Source organism: Lineus longissimus, chromosome 15 (assembly GCF_910592395.1).
Source record: "Lineus longissimus chromosome 15, tnLinLong1.2, whole genome shotgun sequence".
Taxonomy (NCBI): Eukaryota; Metazoa; Nemertea; class Pilidiophora; order Heteronemertea; family Lineidae; genus Lineus; species Lineus longissimus.
In genome coordinates, this window is record NC_088322.1 from 705,920 (window position 1) to 727,276 (window position 21,357).

At 42.8% G+C, this 21,357-nt stretch overlaps 1 protein-coding gene and 1 long non-coding RNA gene across 2 annotated transcripts in view; both read left to right on the plus strand.

Annotated features, from left to right (window-relative positions):
* LOC135499500 (uncharacterized) overlaps positions 1 to 21,357 on the plus strand; it is a 91,316-nt gene that overhangs the window by 27,376 nt on the left and 42,583 nt on the right. The gene's annotated exons all lie outside the window — the stretch shown is intronic.
* Positions 18,287 to 19,661, plus strand: LOC135499278 (uncharacterized). The gene is made up of 3 exons (XR_010449282.1): positions 18,287 to 18,568; positions 18,869 to 18,934; positions 19,340 to 19,661. It is a non-coding gene; the product is annotated as an uncharacterized LOC135499278 (long non-coding RNA).

The window sequence follows — 21,357 nt, forward strand, 5'->3', positions numbered from 1 at the left end:
TAGCTTTATCCTAAGTTTCACTCAAACAGATGCCATGAAATTTATTGTCTAGCTATCCAGTCTGAATGCTGACTGAAGACAGTTAAAGTCCACAAATTCATTATTTTGGCCTTGGTTAATGCTGGACATGGCCTTGGCAAGGTCGTTTGCCTGGTCGACCTGTTTGCTGCGCGTGTAGTGGTTTACCGAAGAGTCTGAGAACCATCCAACGTGACGTTTTATTTGTTGGTTTGCTGAGGGGTCTGGTCTAGCTAATGCCCTCAAGGAGATGGCACAGCCTGCCCTTATGCTGTGTGGTGTTTCGCCTTCGTCCAAGTTCAGAGTAGACAGGTAGTGTTTTAACCTGACGTATATCGCCTCGTATGATAGGGGTTTGTCTTCAACTTCTCCTAATTGGTTTATTGGTCTGAAGAGGTAACCGTGGGAGAGGTTTATGTTCAGAGATTGAGTCAGTTCAAAATACTTTTCCAATGCTGCCACCGGGCATATCATTTCATCTTTGCAGCGAAAGAGGGAGAAGACGTTTGTTTTGTCTAGACGGAATGTTTTTCCCCAGGTGTGTTTTATCATATAGCCCGATTTAGAAGGGAGGGACTTTACCTCTTGCGAGAGCATAATGCCAGCATCATGGGCCCGATCTCCGCCAAAAAACATCATTTTAAATATCGCTTGGTCCCGTGCCAAGATATATTTTGAAGTCGATTTTTGTTGAGTATCTGACAGACGTCTGTCGATATACATGGAGATCAGAGCCAGCTTTTTAGCTCACCTCTTAGCAGAGGTGAGCTTATCCCATACCGTGGCGTCCATCGTCCGTCGTCGTCGTCGTCGTCGTCGTCGTCGTCGTCGTCGTCCGTCGTCGTCCGTCGTCCGTTAGCAGGGCACGTTTCGTAACTGTTAGAGCTATTGAGTTGAAACTTGGTACACATGTACCCTTATGTAATGACACCTTGGAGACCAAGTTTCGGTCCGATTCGTTTCATGGTTTGGCCACCAGGGGGCCAAATGTTAAAAGTGAAAATATGCAATATCTCCCTTAATAGTAGTCGGGAAATTTTGAAAAAAATATGGTAGGTACTTCTAGCAAAGGTGCATCATATATCCTCCGGGTTTTTGATTTGACCTCCTTTTCAAGGTCACAGAGGTCAAATGGTGTAAATCGGCCGTTAGGATGTAACGATGGCACGTTTCTAAACTGCAATGACTATTGATACCAAATTTGGTACACATTTACCCCTTAGTCAGGTGATCTCAGGGACCAAAGTTTGGTCCAATATGATTCACCACTTGACCACCAGGGGGCAAAATCTAAAAACCTTAAAAATGTGATTATTCCTTAACTTCTTGCCCGATTGCCACCAATTTGATATCATGGGTACATTTAACCACGATACAGTATATGTCACACATGTTTTTAATTTGACCTTCTTGTCAAGGTCACAGAGGTCAAATGGCATAAATTCGCCGTCGGGCCGTAACTATGGCACGTTTCTTAACTGCAATGACTATTGATCACAAATTAAGTACACATGTACCCCTTGGTCAGGTGATCTCAGGTACTGAAGTTTGGTGCGATCTGATTTGCCGTTTGGCCTGCAGGGAGGGGGCCAAATCCTAAATTCTTCAAAATGCCATTATTCCTAGTAATGACTTGCCCGATTGGCACCAATTTTATATCATAGGTAGATCTAATTCTAACAACCATTCAATGTGTCACCCGGGTCTCCTTTGATTTGACCTACTTTTCAAGGTCACAGAGGTCGAATGTACTGTAAATTGGCCATTTTGGGGAAATTGTAATTGCTTGGACCTACATCAAACCTAACACTACATGACACAATACCATGCTCTTTATCCATCTTTCCTCCACATGAGGTGAGCACAATGGCCCTGGCCATTTCATTTATAAAGAGCGGCACCGCCTGTTTTGGGCAGGAGTGTGCGATGCTCTGTTCGTTCTTTATTTGTTTCAGGAAATCAGCGACCTCCTGTGAGTTTGCTGGGTTACCGTTTTTTTCAAAAATATCCCAAGGTTTCTCACGACCCAATTCCTTTTGGAAAATTCGTTTTAGTTGGAAATTTTCCCCGCTACTGTACCGAATGCTAATCTCCTGGGACATTTACAGCTTGGATTTTTTGCCGTGATTTCCGGGCAAGAAGTGCTATGCACTATGGTTTTCCCGTTGTTGTCTTTCCACGCGAGATAAAGGCATATATCATATGGGGTGCAGCTTTTTATATCCTTGCCAATTTGTTTAACGAAGTAGTCCAAGTCTTGAAAAAGCTTACATTTGTTTCTCTGATATGCTGTGGCCTGAAAGCTGCGTTTTATCGATTGTACCCTTTCGTGCAGCCTTGACAGATTAATTTCAGCACTGGCTTTCTGGAACTGAATTTTGAGAAAGAAGTTTACATTTCACTTTATATTTCGCTTTAAGTACGTTGAAACCTTGCCAAATAAAGGTTGTGTGTTATAGTGCTGGAAATGAAACCGTTTTGGGATGGGGCAAGGATACATTCTTCACCTTTGTGAGCCAGTACGGATAATTCTGCATTTCTTTCAAGGTTAGGCCACCATGGCGGTAGGGGTGAGATATGTGGTATGACCAGAGAGAGTCTGATTGGCCTTTGGCATTCTTCTAGAATGAACTTTATTAGTGGGCCGGCCATTGCGTGTGGGGGAAAACAGTAGTAGTTTTCTTTTGGATCCAGAATTTGGGCAAAACAGTTCACTCCCGCGCTGCCTGGTAGAGGAAACGGAGTGTAATGTGGCAGGGCTTCGCCCTTGTCGTCTAATTGTACATTTGAATCGAGGGACATTAGGTCAAAGGTGTGTGGTCCGTATCTGTTTTGTACTATTTTCCATTGATGTGGAGACAACATGGAATCGAGTTTGGACAGCTTGCGTGAGGGAGTGTCGGCCGGGTTTTTGTTTGATTGTACGAAAAGAAGTTTTAGGTCGCAGTTTGCTGATACCGTGATTTCAAATATTTTCTTTAGTAACCTGTTTAGGTTTATGTCTTTTGCATCTTCGTGCTCCCATGCTTTCAGGAGCGCCATGTTGTCCACGTGTGCATCTACCCTTTTGTCTTTTAATTGATTTGAAACTGAGATCAACGTATTGAGAAGGGCTTCAGCTTCTTTGAGGTGAATGGGTCTGCTGTCTTCTTTGGGAAAGAAGTCGCCAATTTTCATCTCGCCAATGACGCCACCCCATGCGAATTTTGAAGCGTCTGAGGCAAGAGTGATTGAAAAGTGTCGCTCTTTTCTCCAGGGAAGCAGACGAACATTTTCCTCAAATATAAACTTCCACGCTTCGATCTCTTCTCTCAGTTTGTCCGATATCGGGATTGGTCTTGAAGATTTGCCTGCCACAGAGATGGCGACAGCCATTTCTCTGATGAATAGTTTTGCGCCTGGAATGCATAGCTGGAAAGATATGCATTTCCCCATAAACCTTTGTATGATCTTAATGTGGACCGTGGACTGAGCGAGCAATGTGTTCATGAGGTTTTTGAAGGATTCTAATTTCGCGGTCGGAATTGAGAAATGCATTTCCACCGAATGAAGCAGAAAGCCAAGATGTTTTAGCACTTGAGTAGGAACCCAGGTTATTTTATAAAAGGCGAAAGTATATCCTAGCAACGAGAGGGTGGCGGTGGATGTGTATAAGGATATACCCGTGCTATTGAACTGGGATGGGGATTTTGTTACTTGCGAGGGGCCAAGGAATCTGTCGTCTAAGTACTGAAACGTAGTTATGCCCCTAGTCCTTAAATATTCTGTAGCCTGCATGCCTGTGGTTTGGTAGATATATGGACTCAGTTTGAATCCAAAAGGAAGGGTTGTGTGAATGAAATACCAGCCACCCCATTCTATTCCGAAATAGGTTTGGGAGTTTTCTGATAATGAAATGCCGTCGTAGGCGGATTTTTCGTCTGTACTTGCCATGAAATCTCCCTTGGAGATTTGTTTCTGAATAATGGGAAGTGTTTCTAAGTTGAAGCTAATTGGGGTTATGAATAAGTTAAGAAATCTCTCATCGTGACACAGCCTGTTTTTGTTGGTTTGTGGAACCATAATCAAGGGCATTACTAAATGTGGTGGATTTACTTCTCCAACTTTCCCCAACAGTCTTAACGACCCATTCTTCAATTTTTCAGTAATTTGTTGAGTGATTTCGGCCTTGAATGATTCACAGGATTTGTGATTGTTGAAGATTTCTGGAGGAGGAGTGTCATGATTATAAGACTTCCCTTTGAAGTTTCCTTTGAAGTGTTTAAAGTTTTTCGTTATGTCTACACCGTTGTTTATCCAATCCATCACGAGTTTGGACGAGTCATTATCAACTGAGTCAGTAACAAATTTCCAATTTTCTTTTTGAGAGTGCAACATGCCAGCAACAAAACTATTTGGATCTCTGAGAGGAAAAGCTTGTAGCAGTGTTTCCCAGTTGCTTTCTGTGAGGTCTTCGTTTTCAATTGGTAGTTTTTTCTCGGGTGGAGTGGGGAGGGGGTGTCCCCTGCAATTTTTCCATGTCACTTCGTTTTTCTGTGCTGATGCTTTTATGGGGTCGAAGTCGGGGTTGGTTTCCCATTCGGGGATTACCTAAAAAAAACAACCAAAAAAGAAAAAAAAAATTATTATTATTATTTATATTATTATTATTATTATTTTATTTATTTATTTTTTTTTTATTTTTATTTTATTTTTATTTTTGCAGGGGACACCCCTTACCCCACTCCCGCGAAGCGTGTGCTTCTGGAGCTTAGGAGCTCCTGGAAGTGAGATTCGGAGAGTCCTTGATTATTTTGGGAAGGACCTTTGAACTATTTTTATTTATCTATTTATTTATTTTTTCTCTAGTGTCTCAGAGGGAAGGTTCTAATTTCCCCATTAGTTTCTTGTTTAAGAATTTTATCTTTCTTTAAATTTTTCATGATCGGTTATTTTTCCTCAGAATTTGCCGATAAAGCCGCGATTTTTGGGCATTTATCCAGGAAGTGTTCCGTGGATTTACAGACATAGCATTGCCTTGGCCTTGGGTTTCCTCGACTAATACTTCCCCTATAGAAATTGTTCCTACCCCTGTTTTGGAAGCCTCTCCCCCACGTTGGACCATTAAAATTGTTGCCATAGTGTGGTGGAGGGGCCCACCATCTTTGAGGTTGCCAGTAGTTGTTCGGGCTTGAAGGGTTAGAATTATTTGTGAATTCATTATTTGAATCTTGAGTTGAGACTACATTTGTTGAGGGCGAGGACACTTTTTTGCTGATTTTCAACCAACTGTCAACGCTGGCATTTATTTTCTTAGCTACATCCGTACCAATCAATTTTATGACTAGCCCATGCAACGGGACTTTCATGTTGTCTTTAGCTCTGACGGCCTTGAGGGCCATTTTAAAGTGTTCTTTCTCGGCATGATTGTGAATCACCGCAGTTTCGTAAAGCACTTCCAATGCTGCTATAAGGGCCGAGTTAGTGGTGGTGGTCCTGTCGGCTAATGCTCTCACCTGTGCTAGAGCCGTGTCCACTGTAACCTTTCCGGAGGTTTCCTTCCACGTTTTCATTTGTTGCTCTAAAACAGCAAGTCGTTTTATGCTTGTGGCATCCGCACTTTCCTCTGTTTCAGCCTGAAATTAATATGAGCAAGTGAATCCACATGCCTAGGACGTTTTTACCTAACGTTTAGTGGTTTAACATTCTGATTGTTACTTTGAGTATGATGGTGTAGAGTTGTTGGCCGAAATTTGTTTCATGGGAGTAGAATTGACCCGGCTTCTGTTCTTTCAGCTTCCATTTATAATTGCTGACAAGAATTCAGTCTAAAGCTTGAATGGGCTGTCCCTGATCTGCAAGCGTTGTACGATTCCTATTAACCACCATCATCCCATTGAGCATTTATGGACTTGGATTTGATTAATTCGTTTACAGTTCTCGTTGGTTTTAATGAATTCAAGTCTGTTTTAACTGAGCACGCTTAACGCACTTTTTTTTTTCTTTTTTTTTTTTTTTGTTTTACTCACCCTTTTTTCCCCTTTATGAGCTTCCTCGTCAGGCTTGGCCTTTTCGTTTAGGTCCTTCTTCCCTTGGGGCTGTTTTTGCTTATGTGCTTGCGTTGGCCTAGGCATAGACATTTTTTCGGTGGCGGGTCCGACGGGCAAATTGCCGGCAGGGTGGCCTCTTCGTTTGCAAATATGATTGCCGCATGACACACCAGTCTCCTGTTGTTCATGTTGTCTTCTAGCCCTATAGCTTGCAGAGTGGCCTGTGGCGATTAAAATTTTTGTTAGAGTAAAGAGTATAGCTTGCCGTTGAATTTTTAACGGATCTCATTTGCTCCTAAAAACCGTGAAGGTGCCTGCCGATCCATAAAGTCAATTATGCGGCTTTAGTTCAGACTTTACATGAGGTAAAGACTCGATATTTAGTTACCAATCTTTTTTCATAAGGCTGTTTTCTTTTTCTTTTTCTAGGTTGCCATTTATTGATACCGAGGTTAGTCGTTCTCTAAAGATTTTTTAAAGGAATTTGTTTCTTACCTCTAGGTCAAAGGCTGTTAATTTTTTGAATTCTTGAAATAGTTCGGCCGGACTGTAGCTGTGGAGAAGGTGTTTTTCTTTAAACGAAGCTAGGAGCTCAGGTGCACGGAGTGATGCTTCGATTGCTGTCTCGTCATACGCCCGGACTTTCCCTATCAGTTGTAGCAAGTCCTTCCCGTGAAGGTTAGCGTTCGCGTTCAGCCACAGGCGTGGCTTCAAGCTGCTTGCCTGCTGCTGGTCATCGTGGCACGCCATGTTGACTGTTCTCCAATACGAGTAGAAGTGAGGTCGTCTGTGTTGGCTGTCGACATTTGAGGAGAAAGATTACGTCAATCTTTTCATTCCCTTGAAAGGTTTGACTTGAACCCGCCTGGCTGATGTAATGGTGTGGAACCTATTCATTCAGCGCTTGCCTAGGACGGAGTGCGGTTACGCCTACCGTTTGTGCCAGGAGTGATGCAACCATTTAATAAATTTGAGGCTCTTTTGCGTGCTTTATGTCTATTGGGCGTTGGTTGTTTTATTAGGTTCCAATCAATCTTGTCCGCCCTATCCGCGTGAATTTTCACTGGGACTTAGAAGTCCTGGATAAGAGGGACAGACCAATTAGAACCTAGGCTTTGCCTATAATTTATATTATATTACAAGTTATTCTCCAAGTCTGACCGCCCGGCAGACTATTCTTGGCCCTTCTGAAGATAAGATTAATAAGTAAACTCTGTGGAAAAAAGGAACAAATTCTGTGGGCCCTCCAACATATCAGAATTAAAACATTGAGTTGAGAGGTGAGCTATTTAAACAATATTTAGCTCTTTAGACAATAAGAATCGAGTTCACACCGATAGTCACCCAGACATTTCGAGATCGAGAATTGCTCATTTACGGTACTCTCCTTTTCATTATAGTTCTGTCTGAGCACCAAGCAGACTTATAGATTATGTTTATTTTTGGTTCGAACACCCAGCGAACCTGATTATATTCTCTAATGTCTGATCCACCCAGCAGACTAGACTATTTTATCTTTAGTGCGATCCAGCGGATCTCTGATTATTTTCTCTAATGTCTGACCACCCAGCAGACTAGTTTATTTCATATCTTTGGTCCGATTACCAAGCGAACCACTTATTATTTTAAATACTTTTTGTTACAAGTGAGGTCCTAGATAAGGTCTGCGCTGTTCGCTTCCTCACGAAAGAATGACTGGACTACGAGAATTACGCAGGTAGCGCCGTCTGGTGTTAACTTAGGATAAATTGCAAAACTTGCCCTTTCAATTAGTTGAACAGGACGTCATCATAGGCTCATGTTGCCAGTAGGCATAATGTGGAAGAGAAGTGATATAAAACAAGTATGTAGCCTAGGCCTGCCCTAGGCCTAGCCTAGCTAGTATATAGCCTAAACATGAGATTTTCTCCGCTAGGCCTACATGAAGCCTACCTATCTGACTGTAACATGCACATCATCATGACAATTGTCATAGCCAGCCTCCCTACACTGCATGTAAGTAGTCATCATACATACAGATGTCACACAGGACCACAGGCATGTACATCATGTACACGGTCTATACTACATACCTTTCTGACTTGTATGTTGGCCGAAATGATGGTCTAGTGCTTCGTGCCACATACTGAACTTGCATGCATTGGCAATTTCATACGACCGTATGACCTCCTTCATTCGATCTTTATCTTTAGAATACTCATGAACTTGAATAAGACCATGATATAAAGAAATATCATGATCCCAATAGGCCTGCCACTGAGGCTGAATGACAGGCTCTTCCGCCATTTTGAACTCCCGCGAAAAATGTGACAGATAAACAGTGCCACGTGTGTATCTATTTTTATAACTATGTCACGTGACTATGCCTCTAAGGTGCAGGAAAAAATGCCTACCGTGATCATGAAAACTGGACTACAAAATGCATGATATTGTCGCAATGACTTTATTCAAAGTACTCAAACATACCTATTAACCTCCCTTGTGTAAAACTACATCATGTCAGTTGATAATGGATGACAGTAGAGGTAAAACCAGGCTTATTAAGGCGTTCAACGCTAAGTGCAACTCGTCAATTATAATAGTAGATTATATGATTGCTTTGCATTGGTATAAGCAGGTGATACTTGTTGGTGGTAAAGACTGTTGTTTATTTTGTCATGTGAAGTATGTAATATGGTATTCATTGTGTATATCATATGAGAAGTTGTAGTGGGATGTGCGGATATTTGAAATGTTTTTGATTGGTAAATTATTTGCACGTTTTACTTTGCAGGGTTGGTGGAGCATGATGATTGTAGAACTGCAGTGGCAAGGCTTGTTGGCAGTCTCAAGCAGAATACACAGCATTTCCTTAAGAATACAGTGTTGATGACAGGTGTGGTAATGAATTATGGACTCTTGGCATTCTTTAACCCTTTCGCTGCGGATGTACGCATTTTTGCGACCAAAAAAAATTTCCGATCTGTGCGGATGTACGCAGAACTGCGACTTGGGAGAGACCTGAATCAGACGATGTTTTCAATAGCAAATTAGTACAGTAACTTGTCGCTAGGTGTCCTGCCATGTTGTTTACCGCTAGAACTTCCGATTTCTTGGTGAAAACTTCGGTGTTTTTATTCAAAGTTTAGGCGATATTTTGAGTCCAAAGTTTTGTAAACAAATTTAAATGCCTCAGTCACGTGTTCGATGAACTGCAGAATCAATAATTGATGAAATAGTGAATTCGAGGCGTTAGAAGACGAGTCTGATTAGTGATTATGATTCTGAACATAATGCCGATGTACACAGCGTGCATGGGGATGGAAAGTGTGCATGATTCAGGGTCCGAGGGGGATGATAGTGATAGCCTGGGTCAAGATGAAAAATGGTGTTTTTCTCCTCGTTGATTATTACTAATTAGCGTTATTTAGTTAATTAACATAATTTCAGGTGATTGACAAATGCATAATTTGAAAGTCAATGCTGTCCCCAACAACCTTTTCCAATAGTCCAAAGCTCTATCTCTTCTCCTTCAGGCTGTATATTGGCCTCAAAGTTACCTATGTTAAAATTGGCTTTTACAGTATTTTGGGGGCAGCAAGGAATCAATATTGAAATAATTTTGAGCGGCGCAGCGAAAGGGTTAAGATTCCATGTTATTGTTAATAGGTGGCAAGTAGGGACAAGAGTTAATTGCTATGGGAAATGAGGGTGTGGCAGTTCATGTGAGGTACTTGATTACTAGTAGTCTCAAGTTAGAATTGAATGTGAATGTCATGTACTGGTGAATGTAATAAAGTATTACTTATCATGAATTGCTTTTGTCTCAGTTTTGTTATGATTAGATCTACATTGTATGATATGAAGGAGTTGATTCTCAGGAGATCTTTTTTGGTACCTTGATCATCTTCAAATGTTATGAACATCACAACGCTTTGATTATGTCCTCGAAGAATGTAACATTGGTGGACTTGCATGCTGGAGAACTTGTGTGAAGTTATTTAGGACCATACCAAATGGTAAAGCTGATGGTGACAAAGATGGGCAGATAGGACATTGTTTTACAATCGGGGTATTGATGTTTAGCTCAGCTGACTAAGTCAGCCGAGCTTGTCAAATAAGTTGTTCAGTGGCGTCCGTCTGTCCATCCATCCATCCATCCATCCATCCATCCATCCATCCGTCCATCCGTTAAACCCATGGTGCACATTTTGTAACCGTAAGACCTAGAGACTTCAATTTTGCATTTCTGGATACTTCTGGTCAAACTCTACTTTCAAAACAAAATTTGTCGCCATTCGACCTACTTCCTGCGAGCGAGAGTGCATGAAGGAAACTGGCCTATATCGGCCTAGGAGCAGCAGAATTAGTCACAATATGCTCTAATATTAAGATAAAATTCTTGAAAATCTATTTTATTGAGAAAAAGTTCAAAATTTTAACAGGAGAGGGCGCTACCTGCCTTTTAATTATTTCTGCCGATTCAAATTCCCGCCCGATGACGTCAGCCATCAATGAAGTCTCCTATTTGCCAGTTCTCAAAACATGGCAGCTACACAACAAAAGCAGTAGCTCCAGGAATAAATCACTGTTCACTTCAGCTTCGTAATCGATTGTACCCCCACTTTATTGTGTTTTGTGTGGTGTTCCTATTCAATCAACGATGTAAGGCCTTATTATGTTGGTTTTAATTGAGAATGTGCATTATAAGCGGCGTACGAAATACCGAAGCGGAGACAAAATGGAGGCATGTTGTTTAAGTCATGTGCAATAATCTTGGAGCTCAATGACACTCAAGTACCCAATTTTCTGCTTAAAAAGGAGTCTGGTAGGCAATATTATCGCTAGTTCGTTTCAGTGGTAGTCATAAGGTCTTTAGGGACTACTTTCAGAAATTAGTTCTTGAAAATTTGGCCACATTTCTGTGAAAACGATATCGGAAGTGCATGCTCTGTTCGCGATGACATCGCCGATGTATTTTGAAGTGGAGAATTCCCACAGTATGTGCAGTGAATCGGCATGATTCTGTTCGCCTATTAAGTTTTAGTTCTACGATTCTTTCATGAGTAAAAAGTAGACATTCTAACGGATCACGTCCAAAGTCCGCACGCGAATATTCGCTGCCCGAATCGGGGCGAAAATTCGCCTGGTCGAATATCGCCACACTCTGTAGTGGCTTCCTATCTACATAAGATGCGTACCTCTCCAATAAGAACAGACTTCTTATATACTCAGATGAACTAGATTTAATCAAGCTTAAATCATAACATATATTGACCGGAACACGCCATTTCTCCGAAGCCCCGACCCACGCATGCGCAGAACAGACCGAAGCCGAGAAAACCCCAAGATGAATCTTGGTGACTACTACATCATCCCCCCTTTAAGCTTGACTTAAATCCTGGAGATGCACTTCGAGAAAGGCTTAACATCATTATATATTGATTCACACTAACTTTAAACAAACAGGGTTTTGTTCTAACAACCACAACCTTAGGAATTCCCATCCACAACACTGCAACCAAGGATTAAGCAATGTTCCAAGAGTCCAAGAGTCTTTAACCCTTCCCTGGCTGCATAGACCAAACACTAAATGATTAATAATCAACAAACGAACATATGGAAACACAACACACCTGAATGTCACACAGGTCAGCTCAGAATACTTATATTACACACAAAGTGAGTTGAGGGGTAGACCACCCTCAACACCAAATGTGGTACCAAGGCATTATTCTGGCCTCACTACACTGGTAACCACAGTGAGTAGAACTTAAACGGATTATATAGATATCCTTGAATCACTGAATCAATTTTACACCAACCTGGCAGCAACACTAGATTTCAAAAACGTTTTCGCTTCTCGATTTATGACATTATGGATTGAACTGACTCATACATGTAAGAACACTAACATTGGTGTGTGTCTTAAATATCTCCTCCCCCACAAAAACGTCACAACGTGGAAAGGGAGAAAAGTACCAGATAATACATGAATATTGTGATTACCACAGCTTCAATTGGCTTACATTTTTGGTGACAATCTTATCACCAACCTCTATCTGCACATTCACTGGATTCACCACACGCACAACCCTGTAAGGGCCCTCATATCGCGGCGCTAACTTCGCAGTAAAGCCCTTTTTAGAATCAGACAAGTAGTGCGTCTTCACAAAGACTTGATCATCAACCTTAATGTCAGACTCCCTTCTGCGTTTGTTGTATCCCTTAGCCCGAATGTTCGCAGCGTCCTCATGTAGTCTCCTCGCATTTTCACATTTTTCCTCGTATCGGTATTGCGTTTGTTGATCCTGGGGTCGAACCAAGGCATTTGCAAGAGGGTTCCTGAGTTCTCGCGCGAGCATGAGTTCAGACGGTCTACAGCCGATAGTGCGATTAACAGCTGTATTCACAGCTAACCGAAATTCCGCTAAATGTGTATCCCAGGACTGGTGGTCCTTACCCGAGACATAAGAAGCGAGCATAGCTTTCAAATCTCGATTAACGCGTTCAACGAAATTTCCCTAGGGGTGATAGGTAGTGGTGTGAATGAGTTCTACACCCCAATGCTGACACACAGCCTTCAGGAATTTTGAAGTAAACTGCGATCCATTGTCCGTTAAGAGTTTTTCTGGGGGTCCATAACGACTGAAGAGTTCTCTTACGAGGATTGTAGAAATTGTCTGTCCGGTTGCTCGACGTAAAGGAAAAAATTCTACAAATTTCGAAAAATGGTCTCTAACCACAAAGATCTGAGTGTGTCCCACATGACTTTTGGGTAGGGGGCCTACCAGATCTGCAGCTACTAACTCCCATGTTCTTGTAGACTTGACTGGCTGCATTATCCCCTGTGGCTTTCTATACACTGGTTTTACAACTTGGCAAGTGCGGCATGCCCGTACAAAGTTTTTAACATCACGAGACAAGTGTTCCCACCAAAAATAGCGAGCAATCCTTACAGTGGTCCTATGCCGACCTCCATGACCCGCAGTCAGATCTGTGTGACACTGAAATATCACTCGTTTCCGTAAGCTTTCCGGGATCGCCAACTTTCGCATTGGTCTGTCCCTGCCGTAATGATATAGGGCCTTGTCCCACACAAAATTGTCAGCAGTTGCGCTCACACGTTTCCGAACATTAACTGGAACCTCAGTTATTGGCAATTGGTCTCTTAACATTTTAACATACCACTTAGTATTCTCATCAGTCTCCTGCGCAGAAACTAATTCAACTAAACTAATCTGAATAGAGTCCCCATTGTCATACTGGAAAGTACTCCAGCCACGAGATTTGTCACACATAGGGCAAATGTACTCATCAAGTGTCTGTGCTGTATCTGGGGTAATCCCAACACAGCTATCGTGGAACCAACGGTCACAACGGTCGCATTGTACCCAATCAACAGAGTCAGAAACAGCACCAGCACATCCTGGCAATGCGCACTTGTCATCACCCGTATCATCGGCCACAACTGCTGGTATAACTCCAACCATAAGAACAGGGTCAAAACGTCCGTCCCTGGACAATGTGTCAGGAATGATATTCACCTTTCCAGGACGATATTGTACCTCAAATATGAAGTCCTGAATGCGTAGTACCCAGCGAAATAACCGTCCACTGAGCTCTTTCTTAGATGAAAATAGCCAAGTCAAGGCCTGATGATCTGTAACTACCACTGTCCCAGTTTTTCCTTCAACCACATTTCTCCACTTTTCTAATGCCCACACAACTCCAAGGATTTCCCGTTCACTTGTGCTATACCTGCGTTCGGCCATAGAGAGAGTCCTGCTAGCATAAGCGATTACTCGAAGTTTACCCTCCTGACGTTGGAGTAACGCGGCGCCAAGACCAACACCACTAGCATCTGTATGGACTTCAAATTCACCGTTAAGATCAGGGTGAGCCAACACGGGAGCAGAACACAAGTCTTTCTTGATCTGATCGAACGCTAACTGAGTCTCTGCGGTCCATTCCCAAACAACGTTGTCACGGCGCAAACGGTTAAGCGGTTCAATCTTAGTAGCCAGGTGAGAAATATACTTACTCACCCAACCTACCATACCCATAAACCTTTCCAATTCTTTTCTGTTTCGCGGCACAGCAAAGTCATTAATTGCTGAAACTTTGTCCTGGCTCACTGCAATTCCAGCCTCCGAAATACCATGTCCGAGAAAATGCACCGATGTGCGCATCAGTTTACTCTTCTGCGGGTTGACAGTAAGTCCCGCCACACGCAACCGTTGAAAGATCATTTTCAAATGTCTTAAATGGTCCGCGACAGTTTTGGAATATATAACAATGTCATCTTGATATACAAAACAAAATTTTCCGATGTACCCATGGAGAACTTTCTCCATCAACCGACTAAACGATGCCGGCCCATTTACCACACCCATGGGCATGACCTTATACCGATAAAGCTTTTGGCCATCAGAAAAAGACGTAAAGTCATGATCTTTTTTCCGAAGAGGAATTTGGTAAAACCCGGATTTCATGTCTAGCGTTGAAAAAATCTTTCCGCCATGCAATGAAGATAAAAGTTGGTCCAAGTTGACCATCGGATAAGCGTCAATCTTTGTACGACGATTCAGTAAACGAAAGTCTTGACAGATACGATACTTATTTTGACCTGGTTTCGGCACCATCACAATAGGAGTCCTCCAGGGGGACTGGGCCTCCTCAATTATGTCCATCGCATGCATCTCCGCCAGCGCCTGTTTGCAACTGACGCGTTTGGCAGGTGATAGTTTATAAGGTCTCTGAGCAATCGGAGTGTAATCATAAAGTTCAATAACATGTTCCATGACATTAGTACGACCTGGAGTCTCAGTTAGAACATCTTCATATTGTGATAGAAGGCTTTCAAACTCAGTCCTCTCACTAGCACTAATTTCTGCAAGAGGGGGATCAACACCAGCGGGTGTTTCCTCCTCAGTAAGTTCAGGTTCTGTCGTTCTTCAAGCCCAAGATAGGCCACTTGATTGTCGGGTTTGTCCCCTCCAACCAATAACTGTTTGTTTTGAAATCCAGAGTCAAACCAATAGCAGAGATGAAATCGCGACCAAGGAGTACTGGGGTCGGTAATGTCTCCATCACCACACACTCAACTACACGTTTGGCTCCACAACATTCAATCTCTACCATAACACACCCTTTTGCTGTTATCTCAGACCCTTCAAACCACGACAACTTCCTGTTACAGTCCCTTACACCGCCTAGTTCCAAATGGATGACCAGATCCTCACGTATCAACGTAACAGCCGAGCCAGAATCAGCCAATCCAACAGTTTTATGCCCATTTAATGAAATGTTCAACAATGGCCCTTCGCTGTCAATCAGAAATGACTTCTGAATCGGAACAAATTCCGGCGCAAACACATTCAAACCAGACTCAGCATGCTAAACAAATTGAACTGGACTCGACTTAGAATCAGAAGAACCTGACCCAGATTTTCTCTGCGGACAATCACGCTTTTTTTGACCAAGCTGGCCACATTTATAACACGCGTCTGAAAATTTAGCACCACTATTACTCTGACCAGACGAGTTGTTCCACTTAGGTTTGTCCGTTTTGACAACCTTAGAATCGGTATTTCCAGGCGACTCCTGCTTGGGTTTACCCTCGTTGGGCTTTCCACCTTTTCTCTCTGCATCGTCGCAACCAGTCTACGTTCAAGGACGTATGTATCTGCAAACCTTGCTAACTCTCGTAGTGAGCACTCCTCCTTTTCGATGAGTTTCAGACGCAACGCCTCATCCCGTACCGTCTGAATAAATTGGTCGGCTACCAACTTATCAAAAATACCCTTAGCTTCTCTGTTGGCTTTCAAATCATCCGACGGCTTAAGCCACATCTTGAAATATAGTTCCAAGCGTGCCGCAAAATCTAAAAATGACTCGGAGGCCTTCTTGACCTCCCTTCTAAACTTCGAACGGTATGCCGATGGCGTAAGTCGATAACGGAGTAGAATCGTCTCTTTAACGTTCTCATAATCATTCCGGTCCGTAACAGAGAGAGAAAAGTAGGCCTTTTGGGCCGGGCCAGTAAGAAACGGCTCAAGAGCCGTAGGCCACTCCTTACGAGGAAGTTCCTTCCGGTGCGCAACATTCTCAAAAGTCATTAGAAAATACAAAATGTCATCTCCCTCAGCTAACTTTGGCATGTCCTTCAAGGTAGGGCGAGGGGGTCTAGGTTTTGGAATGGAGTCTATCATGCCTCCCATTGTATGCAACAACGCCGCACTGTCCTCCTTACGAACTTGACTAAAATGTTCGACAAGCTGCCCGAGAACCACCGTCAGCTCCTCGACACCAGCACCTGCCATGGCCATAGGCGGGTCTGCCACAGGCACAGCACCTGGCGACACTGGTTCAACTAAATGTGGCACGTCCACTAGTGCAGCAATCTTGGCCTCTTTATCCTTCAACTTAGAAATGTCTAAATTGTTCAATGTGCACAACTGACAGATGTATTCATTCGTAAACCTACGTAAGTATTGGCCTCGATAGGCCAAGTCGACCTCGACTTTTGCTTGATGAGACATCACACAACCGGCGTAGTATTCGACACTATCGAAAACGGAAAAGAGTCCCGAAATTAAACAGCAACACAGCCGAAAGTATGAAGAAAACGAAAAATCCTAGCCTTGTGTTTCGACTAGATCTACTACAGCCTGGGTCAGCTGAGTAGCCGCCGCCAGCAACGACGAAACCCACGTCCGGGTTGATGTGATCCACCTCTTGGGTGATGCACCTGTGTACACGGGGCATGTACACACTGTATTGAAACAAATGGCCGGCGTGGTTGACAGCGGGGCCTGTCAACAATGGTCTGCACTGCTACAAAAGTTCGCTTTTATAGCCACGTTGGGCGCCATTTATGTAGTGGCTTCCTATCTACATAAGATGCGTACCTCTCCAATAAGAACAGACTTCTTATATACTGATGTAGTAGTCACCAAGATTCATCTTGGGGTTTTCTCGGCTTTGGTCTGTTCTGCGCATGCGTGGGTCGGGGCTTCGGAGAAATGGCGTGTTCCGGTCAATATTTGTTATGATTTAAGCTTGATTAAATCTAGACGCAAGGGCCCAACGCGCCGCGTAGCGGCAAAAAAGCGAAGCTGGCGAAACATTTATAACGGGTCACCGTCACTTATTATTGGACTTATAGCGCATTTACGGGGTTGCAACTATTTTGCTTTATAGTGTCACCAGGAAAGAAAAGCATGCGACCTAACGCCGATCTATTTGTATAAAGTGATAATTGGAAGGTATATAGTAGGAAATATCAATAAAATAATCATTCCATGTCGTCTTTTGAGGGCATTTTTGATTGTAAAAAATATATGTGTACGTCACCGTAGTCTCTGCAATGATAATTTTATCAGAGCAGTCTCGCGCAAGTAGAAGTTCTTTACCTATCAGTTCTTCACTTATTAGTCTCAACGTCTGGTGCAAAGCCAGACGTTTTCCATTACGATTTCACTACGATGTTTGACAAGAAGGAGCAGTGCGCGAGATATGTTAATGAGCAGACTTCCCTCGCTTGAGTTTCTGAAGAATGTTCCATATCGCGCTAAGCTCATCACTACTGATTATGACAGGCGTGCAACGGTAGGTATCTGCTCCCCAACTTCCACCCTAATACGGTACAATAAGTTACCATTTGATGGGAATGGGACAATGCCCTCACTGTGTATGGAGTCATAGGGATAAGAAGACATTATTCATTAGTGTTGGTACAAGTGATTTTGCCCAAAAAGCATGTGCATTCAAAAAACAAAATATGCAAGGTTACGGTATCACGTACATGACCATGACGACGTGCAGAAAGTGCACTGGCCAGTGCATACCCTATGGCTATGTACTAGTAAACATGGTAAACATGAACAACATCATTATTCATCGGCAGTTCATTTTACTCCGAGCTTTTCCTGAAACATATAGCCATGATGATTAGGCCTACCATGTACCATGACCAATAACAGCACCAGATCATGTAGATGTCAACAAGTTCACATGAACCGTATAATCCCGCATGGCGCATGTGGGGCATGCGTCTAAACCAAAGCCCCAAAATCACTTGTTTTGGTCTATTTCACTTGTGTTTCCCCCGTCTCCCAGTCCATAATACATTTACAGTTTACAATCCCCGATCATGGCCCAACAAAAGGTCATCGGTTGACTAAAGGAACACAACTGTTCAATGGATTTATAGTTGAATGCGATCAAACTACGTCTTTTCAATCGTGGATTGTAAATTTAACCCCATGGGCCTAGGGAAGGCCCTATAACAATACTTTCGACACAGTTATTATCTCCGCTGCCTCCACCATGTTACACACAGTGCTCACTGCTGATTCTAAAATGCGCCACCTAGTCAAAATAGGACATATGTTCTTCTAGGAATAGATCTCTTTCCAATATTTCGTCATTCCACTATCGTCATCACCTCATCATACTTTCATTGACATTACAGGCACACATCCACAGAGCACTCTTCAAATCATCTACACAGTGGTTATCCAACTAGGATTATAAAGGTAATTTCTTAGCCCCACACAGTGGGTTTCAGTCTTGATAAAGGGGCACTATTGCTAGCAGCTAGGTAGGCAAGATAAAGTTAGACGAAGTAGCCGATAGGGGTCTCTCACCCCTCAAAGTCCGTCACAACTATTCAAGCTTGTACAAGGAATACATGCAGCGCTGACTCTAACAAGACCCAATGGGAATGTCGCACAGTCATCTGTCAAAAACAAGACCTATGTTGCAGTATGATCTCTTGCCAATATTTAATAATTGCACTATCGTCATCACCTCATCATACTTCATTGACATTACAGGTACACATTGACATAGACCACTGTTGCAGTCAATGACACAGTCGCTATCCAAGTAGCATTATAGAGGTAATTATCATTATCATACCTCATTAGCATGTGAACCAATCACGTCGCGTCCTTTGCGATCACGGCAAAGCCTCATGGAATAATGTCTTTCACCGTTGAATAATTTTTCATATTCCATGCCTACAACTTCAATTTCTTCATATTCCATGGCTAGAAGTTCAATACTAATATAATATCCAAGATAAAGTTACAAGAAGTAGTCAATAGGGGTCTCTCACCTCTCACTGTATGTCCACACTATTCACGCTTGTACGAGGAATACATTCAATGCTGAATCTAACAACACCCAGGGCCCTTACTCTGTATATTAGTCACTGGAAGATGGCCCATTTCACTCCTTGCTTCTACTTCACCTATAGTCTCATTGCAAACGCCTCAGTTCTATGATATCACATTCACTTTCAGCTGTCATGCAACGCAACAACTGTGCTATCTGCCATCGCACATCAACGAAGAAGTGCAGCCGCCCACATTCCACCTCACGTCTGTCCGACCAGCTGCAATCCTCGAGGACGCCCCACTGTACCACGATTTCACTACGATGTTTGACAAGAAGGAGCAGTGCGCGAGATAGGCAAATGAGCAGACTTCCCTCGCTTGAGTTTCGGAAGAATGTTCCATATCGCGCTAAGCTGACCACTGCTGACCATGACAGGCGTGCATTGGACTGGTACAGGTTGGAACTGAACATTGAATATGCTGATGGTGACGCTTTCTGATGAGAAGTTGGTCGTGACTGATGCAGTATCCTTGGACTTGTCCACAGCATCGTTCAATCATTGCTCTCTGAGCTGCCTTGATTCTGTACTTACCCAAATACTAAGACCAAATGCCTGTTGACTGTGCTTTAAGAGAGACTGGCGCCATGCCTAGAGATATGACTGACCCCTATTGGCAAATTTGAATGACTTTATCTTGCCTACCTAGCTGCTGCCTATAGTCTCCCTTTAACTGCGGAGCACTTCAAAGTCGATAAAATGCCATGTTCCACCTTTTAATGTGTTCAGACCGCCATTTTCAAAATAATCAAGTCAGGACACTGCCTTCTAGTCTCATAATAAATTTTGCTTTCCTCAATAATAACATTTCTTCTTCTTCAATGCTTTCATCATTCCAAACTTCTCCTCCTCTGACTTTTACAGGGGTACAGTCATGGCAATCAAAACCCAAATACTGAGACCAAATGCCTGTTGACTGTGCTTTAAGAGAGACTGGCGCCATGCCTAGTCTCTCTTAAAGCACAGTCAACAGACACCAACCCCCTCAGACTCAGAAACCACAAACGCCCAACCCTTCCTGCTACCTTAATACTTCTGGTTCATCTGAGTATATAAGAAGTCTGTTCTTATTGGAGAGGTACGCATCTTATGTAGATAGGAAGCCACTACAACTCATTCGCCTCCAAATCGCTCCCTGCTTCGGCGATTCTATTATGATCAGGCGAAAATTCAGACTGAATAAAAATCGCAGGCGAAAATAATAATCGCGCCTAATTTGCTCTCACCAACCATCGGAACGAAGCGAATATTAGAGGCCTATATGTGTTGTAGTATGCCTATTCCGACATCAGCTGATAGCAGACCGAACAAAAACACAAACTGGAATTCCCGGTCAACCTGACTGCAGTAATCATATACATCACATCTATCCACAAGGACCTACACAAATTTGGCACAGAGGTCTGAGGTTCTTAGTATAATGGTATGTATTCCGAAGGATTGCGGCAGAATGTACCGAATCATACAGCTAATCATAGTTAGGCTTATGTTTTCGAGTCTCAGCCAACCAATCAAGATCGTTGTAGTATCCGGTTATCCTAAACAGCGTCTACCAGCGCCCACCAGCGTTCACCAGGTTTAAAGTCGGGTATAAAGTCATCAAAATAAAATTTTGTGGCCAAAACATAATACGTACGCCATAAAAAATATATTTCCTAAAAATGTCATGCTTATTTCGTTTAAGACCATTAGATTTTACTTTGATGGCTTTAATGTATGTATGTATGTGTTTAAACCTGGTGGGCGCTGTTTAGTATGACCCGATTTGTTTACGTGACTGCACTTTTCCGCCAATAAAACAAGACAAAAGTTGTTGCAAAATCGTTCCGAATATCGGACAAGCATGCAAGAGCCACCAATTTCGTAAAATCGCTCCATTATCGCCTGGAGCGATTTTTGGGGCGAAATCGAAGAATTGGCGCGATTGTGGGCGAATTTCGCATCTGACATTCCGGCGATTTCATATTATCGCCTCGCATTCGCCGGTCGATTTTCGGACAGATTTCGCAGGCGAAATACTGTAGGCTGAATTTCGCCGGCGAATATCGCGCGCGGACTTTGGACGTGATCCCTAAGCAATACAATAATGTCACTCCCATAAAAATTGATTGGAAATTGAGGGAGCTACGGCATTCTGTTCGGCAA